General features: G+C 39.5%; 1 protein-coding gene across 4 annotated transcripts in view; it reads left to right on the top strand.

Annotated features, from left to right (window-relative positions):
- The first annotated feature begins 3,591 nt into the window (after positions 1–3,591).
- LOC116844583 overlaps positions 3,592–9,365 on the top strand; it is a 414,325-nt gene continuing 408,551 nt past the window's right edge. The window contains exons 1-2 of one of the 4 annotated variants that reach the window (XM_032816331.1): positions 3,592–3,793; positions 7,677–8,509. The gene's annotated coding sequence lies outside the window, so the exon portion shown is untranslated. Of the gene's footprint in view, positions 3,794–5,335; positions 7,110–7,367; positions 8,510–9,365 lie in introns of those variants that run through there. The other 3 variants (XM_032816332.1, XM_032816328.1, XM_032816329.1) reach the window with 3 other exon arrangements.

The raw sequence follows: 9,365 nt of genomic DNA on the forward strand, positions 1-9,365 counted from the left end.
CCCCCTCCCCCTCTCTATCTCTTTCTCTCTCTCTTTCTCTTGGGAAAGAGAAAGGGATAGAAAGAGAGGGAAGAGGAGAACGGTGTTCGCCAGTGTTCCCGAGAAATCAAGAGCTCGGCCCCCGATCCGAGCGATACACACCTGTTGATGTTAGCGATTTCTTCATTTGCTCCCGCAGCGATCTTGTATGACCGACCTCCGTGTGTCATTTCGATATAATCGACCGGTCGCGTCAGATAGAACCGCGAGCGAAACCCCGTTGGGACAGTGGCGTAGTGAGCCTGAGGATACGCGGGGAAACAGGATGTGGGAAAGCACATCGATGAAAATGACGGAAATTAGGGTGTCACGGAACAGCGTTCTCAGATACGGTTGAGTTGTACTTTAGTTATGCGGCCGAGCAGAATATTATAGCTTTCTTGGCATGAAAATTCTTTTCAATTTTACCATGTTTTTTAGTAGCACGCAAGAATGGACTGTCAATAGGACAGTCTTGAGAGAAATATAGCAAGAAAATGTTTCGCTAGAAACATAAACTTTTTCTAATAGCACATATGAAATGAAAGAACAGAGAGAGAGAGAGAGAGAGAGAGAGAGAGAGAGAGAGAGAGAAAGGAATCAGTTCATCATTCACCAGTTACAAAAGTCTAGAGTAATGTTTTTATTAACAAATACTCCTTTGTATTCTTTTTTTATCATTGTGGCATGCAATTAAAATATTGCAAGATTAAAAGACAAATAACACATTGTGCTATTGTGTGGAACTGTCAAATACAGATTTAGATGGTAGCGTGACAAATTAAAATTAAAGTACATAATGCGTGCTTTATCACGTGCAAGCCTTTTATCTTCTTTTATAATTTTTATATTGACAATAATAATAATAAATTTGTTATCATTATTATCACCAAATTAAAAGACCTATTTTAATTTTTCAATTTTTATTATAAAGTTTTCTTCGTGTCGTAAATGAAACGGGTGTTGTTCTTTTTAAAAGCTAACAATTTCGAATTGATGAGACTTGAAAATTGACGAGTTGACAAAATTTGTCAAGTTGTAAATTTTTAACAGAAGATGTTTGAATAGTAGATAATAAACTAAGGGGGAATGTTGGTCGGTGTCCCTCGGAAGTTTTATAGCAATTTTAACTACAAAATTCTCTCTCGGAACTTCTTTTCCCGACTCTTGGCGACGTGATGAAGACATTCTTTGCTCGCGTACGTGTTTTTAATGTTTCTTCGTTCGAATGACCGCGCACCTCTATTCCGGAAACTTTTCCGGACGTTCCGTTCGCGCGGCATGTAATGAGGATTTCGGCATGATTCTCCTGCGCAGCGAAGAAATTATGGTTGGTAATCGACGATTTATTGTTAGCTCGTCGCGAGGATTATTCCGGCGTCGTATATTATTAGACTTCATCTTTAGCACCGTTGAACTTCGCCAGACCGATCGAGATAGCGCGAGATACGTTCGCGTATCTTTCGGCTTCCTCTTCCGCGCGTCGCGCGCGTAACTCACGTGCGATACGAGTCACGAAGCGCGAATTCACGCAACACAGAAGAGAAAAGGTGGGGAGAGATAGCGCGTAATAAATCAACGCCGTGATAGCGCGATGGATTCTCCCGTTTCTCATCATTAGGATAACTGATTTCGCGAAGATTACATTCTCGGCTGCACACCGATCGGATAAAAGCTACAACGCACCTCAGTGATATTTCAAAGTTTTCGAAGTATAGCGCGATTAAAACAGAAATAATAATCGATTGTCTTTATCCAGTTCGCGTTCCAACAACAACGTGTTATTTTTCACACTCGTGGCATTTGATTGACGCCTTTCGGAATTGATTAAAGTGCTTTCAGCTCGAATTCGTCACGTGTAGATATATATTCGCGCGTTTTATTATAATTCATACAGCCGCGTTTGATAACTCGACAGCTGTAAGCGCGCGAGAAACACAACTGTCAAACACAGATTTAAGTGAGTGCGTGGCGGATTAAAATTGAAGTACATAATCCCTGCGACGAGTCTCTTTATGCGCAAATCTTTGTATTCTTTTTTATTATTGTAGCACGCAATGAAGTTATTATAAGGTTAAAAGACAAATAACACATTGTGCAATATTGAACTGTTGAATACAGATATAGACGGTAGCGTAATAGATAAAAATTAAAGTACACAATGCGTGCATTGTGTTTATTCATGTATAAACCTTTGTATCCTTTTTCATCATTTTGGTACATAAGCAATAATAATGATAAAGATATTATCATCAAATTATAATATCTATTTCAATTTTAAAAGCTCATTATGATAAGATATTAAATTAAGATTTAATATCTCTCATTAAATTAAGATTTTACTTGTCTTGTGTATTTTTAATTTCATATTTTTTATGTTTAATTTAGTATTTTTAATCTATTTTTAATATTTGTATATTTTGAGAAACTGCTGCATACTGTATTCAAATAAATATTACTTTTTTCCAAATATTTTTTTCAAATATTTCATAAATTTATATATCCGCAAATTTATCACAAGCTCATCACAAACTACAGTTTTCTTCGAAATAAATTTTGAATAAACTAGTGAGTTTAGCATTTCAGTATTAAAGAGTATTAAACAAAAACAAAAATTTGGTTTGCTTATTGCATAAAGTTGTAATAATTCTTTCTTTGACCAAGTTTTATAATATTTTTGTATAGAGAATAAATTCTATTCTTATGAGTACATGATAATGAACTTTTTTCTAATTAATGAGATATATTTTAAAAATATTATCAAGAAAATTTTGTCAAAGATAACCATTACTTAAAAGAAGGAAAGTAAACTAAGCAATAATTTTCCTGAGCAGTGATATGATCCTTTTTGTGTGTACACTGAAAAAAAAATACTTGAACATTTAAAGTTTATTCCAAGAAATAAATTTTATATTCCACAAATAAATTTTCAAATTTTTTTTCAATGTATATTGAGAGAACAAATTCTAAGAAATTTATTTGCAGGACATAAAGCCCATTTCTGTGAAACAAAACTTGTTTTCATGAATAAACTTTGTATTCTTCAAATAAATTTTTAAGTATATTTTTCTCAGTGTATATATAATGAATCAGCTTAAACCATCCGATGTTGCTCGGATTATCACAGTGTCAAGGGGATGAAATCAAGGAAGGTGGGGTACCCGAGATTTCATGGTAGCCTATATTTTCCGCAAGGTCCTACAGAATAACAAAATTCCTATACAAAATCCTATACAAAATTTGGTCCAAGCGCTTAGAAGTTAACAGAAAACATACAGACATATATTCAATTTTACATATATCGATTAAAAGACCTAACACACACACTGCATGATATTGAGTCAAGCGACAAAAATGTGACATGTCCCTTTTGCAATCAGCCATTATAATGTGTGAATGTCTAGTTGAACGCGACTGTTCCGTAGATCCCCCGAGTGGAATTGGAAGGCACCGATGACCTCCAGTCGACGAATCGAGAGGGCACGCCACGCGCGAGCCCTTCCTTGCTCCGTCCCTGGCCGTTGTCCCTCGATCACGATCTCGATCCATGCGGCCAGTCTTGCCGCGCCAGCGCGATCGAGAGGATCGATGTTGCGCGAGTTCGCGCGTCGCAGCTCCGATTCGAGAGAAGCCGTGGGAGTACGGTGTCGTGGGTGCAGTGATTTTCAATAGAATTAAACCGGGGATCAATAGTGAATCCGACGGTGACGCGTATCTCCATTTATGCAATTACTCGACGCGCGTGTCGCGCGTGGATCCGCTGCAGAGTTCGGAGGTTCGCCGATTAAATAAATCCACTATCGCAGTGATTCGCACATTCGTCCATCTGTCCGTCCACTCGCTCGCTCACTCGCTCGTTTCCCAAATGCATCAAATCCCTACGGCAAACTAACGTGAGCGCGCGAGATATCCATTTTTCGCTCGCCGACGACCGCTGCGCCAAGAATTCGTCGGGCGCCCGAATTTCTCCTTCCCCGTAACTTTTCCTAGCGCACGCTGAATTATTTGACTGTATTTTCGGAGCGGAGGCCACGATCTTTCGTCCGCGCCGTTAATTCGAGATTAAATGAATGAGCGCCGATTAAGAGCTTCCTTCTTCTCACGAGATCAGCTGGACATTACTCGGACGACGACGACGGCTTATTACGCTCGATTTAGATTCCAATTGACCGCGTGATTCGTATGTATCTGTGCGACACTCCGTTAGATATGTCGTTGATCGGATTCTCTCTCGAATATCATTGCGAAACGAATCAGTGAGTCGCGACAGTCCGCGAATGTTGAGAGAAGTGAAATCCGCAATTCGCGCAAGTTGAAGGCTCTGTCTAACAATCTTCAGGAAAATTTTTTCGGCAAATATTTTCCCGAAAGCGTGCATCAGCTATGTGCGATTTGATATCTGAAGATATCCCGGAATAGGACTCTTGAAAATAAAAGGGTGTACAAAGGAAAATACGATTCTACTGTTAAGAAAAGCGATCACTCAGTTGGCTTCTCTTCCTTTCTAAAGAAAAGTTAATTCAACCTTATGTACTAAGCAAACCAAGAATATTTGGTTAATTAATTTAAGTTAATATCCTTGATTATGAAATGCTAAGCTTACTATTCAAAATATATTTTGAATAAATTTGATAGGGCTTGTGATAAACTTATGATAGATTTGCAGATACGTAAACTTATGAAATATTTGAAACAAGTAACGTTCATTCGAGAGCAGTATATATCTTTCTGCACTGAGGGAAATGTCTGATGATACTAACCAGAATTCTATTTAGGTTTACCAAATGATATGGTGAATAATCGTGTAACAAGATATTCAGTCAATGATACTAAACTATCTAGTGAGCGCATTGTCTAAGTAGCATTATAGTAATGCTTAAATACGTTTACTAAATCGTCTGGTAAATGCAATTCATTTGGTGAATGTTATGAATACAGTTGTGGAGTAGTGTTAGACTTCTTACCTAACCTAAAATCTTATCTAACCTTCTTATCTAACCATATTATATATATATTTTTCATATATTTACTGTATATAATCTTCATATATTTACTTCTAAATTTATCGACATATTTTAAGAAATTTCATTCTTCTAAATATTTGACGGTTTCAGCGTTTACTCTTTTATAGCACCGACGTCTTTACAAATTAGTATAGACGAAAAAGGAAACGTCGCAGCGAGTAACAATTAATTATCGCATCAATAGTATCACACGTCTAAAGAGAATTACCAAACTGTCTAAATGTCTACGACTAAATGTCTCGGTATTGACTACCAGATGCGTCGAGGCATAATCAGAATATTGGATATATGAACCAGATATCGCATATAAATTCACCGTATTACTTTCATAAGACGAGTATAGTGTCATTCACCAAACCATTTCTCTCAGTGTGTGTGGTGATGCGGTTTTTTTTTTAGCAAAGTTAAACGAACTTGTCAAAAAGTCCCGAGAGCTCTCAACATTTTTATGGCGCCTTTAATCTTTCAATTTCTTCGACTCACCCGCGTACAATAGCGCAGAAAACGAGGAAGAGAATGAGGAAGAGAGAGAGAGAGAGAGAGAGAGAAATAGAGAGAGAAAGAGAGAGAGACAGACAGACAGAGAAGATGGAACGTTGAATGGCGCACGGCGCTTTTTACTCCGTGCCAGCCGCGTTAATATGTTAATTCAATTTATCTCGCGGCATGCAACGCGCCCCATTCGTCTCTGTCCATCGCTCGCTGTTTACATCCGTGTTCATTTTCCTCGCGCCGTGCCTCCTCGTTCTTCCGCCGCGTTATTTTTCCCGCTCGCGGAATTACACCCTCGCGCATACACATATACTGTACGGCTGTCACGCTCTTCCGACGTCGCGACTTCGCTCGGCCTCCGAACGATAATTATTATCCTTTAGATCCTTGGGGCCGTCCGAAGGTTGACGGCTGGCGTTTAAAATTCCCTCTCACGGAAACGACCACGGCACGGTGGTGTGCACGGAAGATAAATAAACTCGGTTCGTGTAACTGAATTTCTGACCCCTGGGGCATCAGACGACAGTTCAGCCGCGGAAACGGGAGCATTCCTGCAGGAGGTTTCCGTTAATTGTCAGCCAATTGTTCTCGGACGGTATAACAACTGAATTTTAATACAGCCAGATGTTCAGACGAACAGAACGGAAGAAGGGAGGCTACTTCTACTATTTTGGCCTGGTTCCTCCGAGTTGAAATTTCGATTCTATTTCGACTATTTAATAACTTCATTTAACTTCTATTTGGATACTCTGAAGCCTTATACATCAATCTCCTATGATTCTATTCAACCCTATAACTTTTCAGGGAAGTCCTCTTTTAAAAACCACAAATGGCATTTTTGCATCTTCTGCCATTCACAGGCGCTAAGTAGGACTTTAGTCTCCATGTGTATTATTCAGAATATACAGATGTTAGGAAGTTCAGATAAAAATGTTAAAATTTCGCGGCCCAGGGAACAGGAATTCAGATACACAAAGTGAGTTTTTCTTTCTCGTGTGGCACACGGACAATTCGTATCGTGAAATTCGTATTTTCCACGGAAAACAGACCGTCGTGAAAAGTAACAATATTAGCATGACGCTTCGTTGAGATACAAGATTTTACTTCCGGAAAAGAGAGAGAGAGGATAGGCCGAAGAAGGGGTAATTCCTCGCGTTATCCTCGTGAGTCATAATTCATGACAAATCCGCGGATATTAAAGCAAGGAAGTTTGAGATCGCGCGCCTTCCTGCAGTTTCTTAAGGATCTCTCCTTGAGCCATCGTAATCCCCGGGTTATTAACGTAAGCTGAGATTCGAAATTACTCTGTCGCCTTCGAAGTTCAGCTAAACGACACGCGTCACCTCTCGCTGCGTCTGGGAATCAGTTACGAAGTCAGCTGCGAGATCGTAAAAGTGAGAGTGCAAAAAACACCTGATTGAAACAGTATTTTTCGCAACACTAACAATAGTTTTGAAGATTTATATAAAAGGGGAAGGCACTCGATAAGAAATTATGTAATAGCGATATAAGATCGGTTCCACGTGGTGATTGACTACTCTACACAAAAAGGAAATATATCATACTTTCTTTCATGTAAATTTTTTTTTAATTTTACCATGTTTTCTGGTAAGGCAAAAATAGGTTGTCGATAAAATTTATCTTGTTAATGAGCAATAATAGATTTTGCAATATAGTACAATAAAAAATATCTAAGAACTAAAAAAATATTTGTTATGCTATTAAGAATATATTTACTTATATATCAATATTTATTCATATTAATATATATAAAATATTATACTAATATAATAATATATAAACTATTTACAAAATAGTAATACAAAATATTTGTGAAATACGAAATATGGATTTAAGTGAATATGTTACTAATACTCACCATATAAATATTATTTATTGTTTATATATTTTATCTCTCAATGTAGATTTCAGTTTCTAAAATATAAAGAGCAGATATAACAAACGGTAAAGGGTAATGCAATAAGACAGAAGGTCAATATATTTTTTGGTCACAAAACTTTATATTGATTTTTGCAATAAAACTCTCTCCGTATAATTAGCGCTGCGCGTATGCGCAAAGCTCGGGAATATGTTCTTCCACCTTACAGCCAAATGATTTTATCCTCCCGCTGTTTCATTCAGATTATCACACCTGATGTCAGCCTCGTATTTCCTGCTATATTTAATAGTACAAAAAGTAGAAAAAAGAGGAGAAGAAGACGGTAAAAGCCGATGCGAGTCGTGAAGAAATCAATCTCGCGCGAAACTCCGCGTCTTTTTGCGGATTCACGTCCGACTCCACGCACAATACAACCGACATCGCGATTCGCAGTGACGGCAGTGTGTGTCTTCCTTAAAATCGCGGCGAAAAACGATATTGCGCTCCATCGTGGTAACAGTGCGATTAATTCTGCGCGTGTGAGTGTGTGTGTGTATGTGATAGCAGTGATAGCGCGAGATTCTCTTTCAAGTGCTGGCACAAGAGAGAGGTTCCTCGCGATTACCTTCGGGATCCGTGACGTCGCCGGCGTTTCCCCTCATACGGATCGTACCACGGACGGGAAGGATGCGATTAGCGCGAAGAGGATTCGCCGTTGCGGCGTTGTGAAATTCGCGCCGACCTGGCCGCGCCGCAATTCGCGTAATGCGCTTCTTGCGCGGCATCGGGAGCGAGCGGGATTAAAGGAAGGGAGGCGCGCGTTTTCGCGAGAAATCAGCCGACGACTACTCGTCGAACGAACGGCCGATCGATCGATCGACCGGTGTCACGAGGGAAACGCAATTGGTGTACCGCGAAGTGAAGCCGTAAATTGCGGTGTTCGAGGAGCGCACGATAACGGCACTCGGCTCTCCGGGAGAGAGAGATGTAGCAGCTTCGCAAAAAACCACAGCGGAAACGTACAATAACGTTCGCTCGCTCGCTCGCCCTAATTGGAGACGACGCCGCTCGCGAGCGAGCCCCGAGGAAGTCGCAGGTAGGTGAGCTGTGCAAAAACGCGATTGCGGTGTACGTTAATCGCGCAGGTTAAATAGCGGTGCGTGTTTCGGACGCGCGCGCCGACGATGACGGATCTCTCGATTCGTAATAACAAGGTGAAGGAACGGCGAATCGGATCAGCGGCTCCATTTATCGCCCTCAGCATCGACCAGCGTCGGCTGGATCAACAACGCGACCCGCGACTGAGAAATGGTTTCCGATATTTAGACTGTATCTGGTGCATGGGATTTTTCCCACGGACTCTTCCGTAGAGTCGAGAGAGATTTCTCAAGTGTCACGCGTACCCGCATCGAAATTTTCCCCGATTTTTCCAGATACTGCATAGACGCAGATCGGAGTGCCCGAATTTGTTCCAAAATAGGTTGTCCTACTCTACGACACCAATTGGGAATCCCATTTTTATTCTAAACGTGGGTCCTCTGTTTAAAATAGAAATAGAAATGCTGCGGAAATACGGGTTTTTCTCTGGATAAAATTCATATATCTTTATAGGAATCAATTAAAAAAGCTCATCTTTACATCGATTACTGAATCTCAAAGATAAAAAATGAGAAGAGAAAGATTTAAAATAGTTTGTGTATTTACGCTTTTTAAATATTTGTGACTATAAAACTTGAATGTGTTTTATATATTTTGTTCCATTCTAATATCAAATAGGATGAAATTTCCGGACGAATTTCTTCATACACGATATTATATATATATATATATATATATATATATATATATATATATATATAAAATATCGGCGAAGAAAATGGATGATTGCTCGCGGGCCTATCTTATAGGCCAGAGAGGTGGGCCGTTTGGCATACTGAAATGTGTAGCTCCGT

This window comes from Odontomachus brunneus, unplaced genomic scaffold (assembly GCF_010583005.1).
Source record: "Odontomachus brunneus isolate Ranch 3 - 2012 unplaced genomic scaffold, Obru_v1 Obru_scaffold_042, whole genome shotgun sequence".
In the NCBI taxonomy this organism is placed as follows: domain Eukaryota; kingdom Metazoa; phylum Arthropoda; class Insecta; order Hymenoptera; family Formicidae; genus Odontomachus; species Odontomachus brunneus.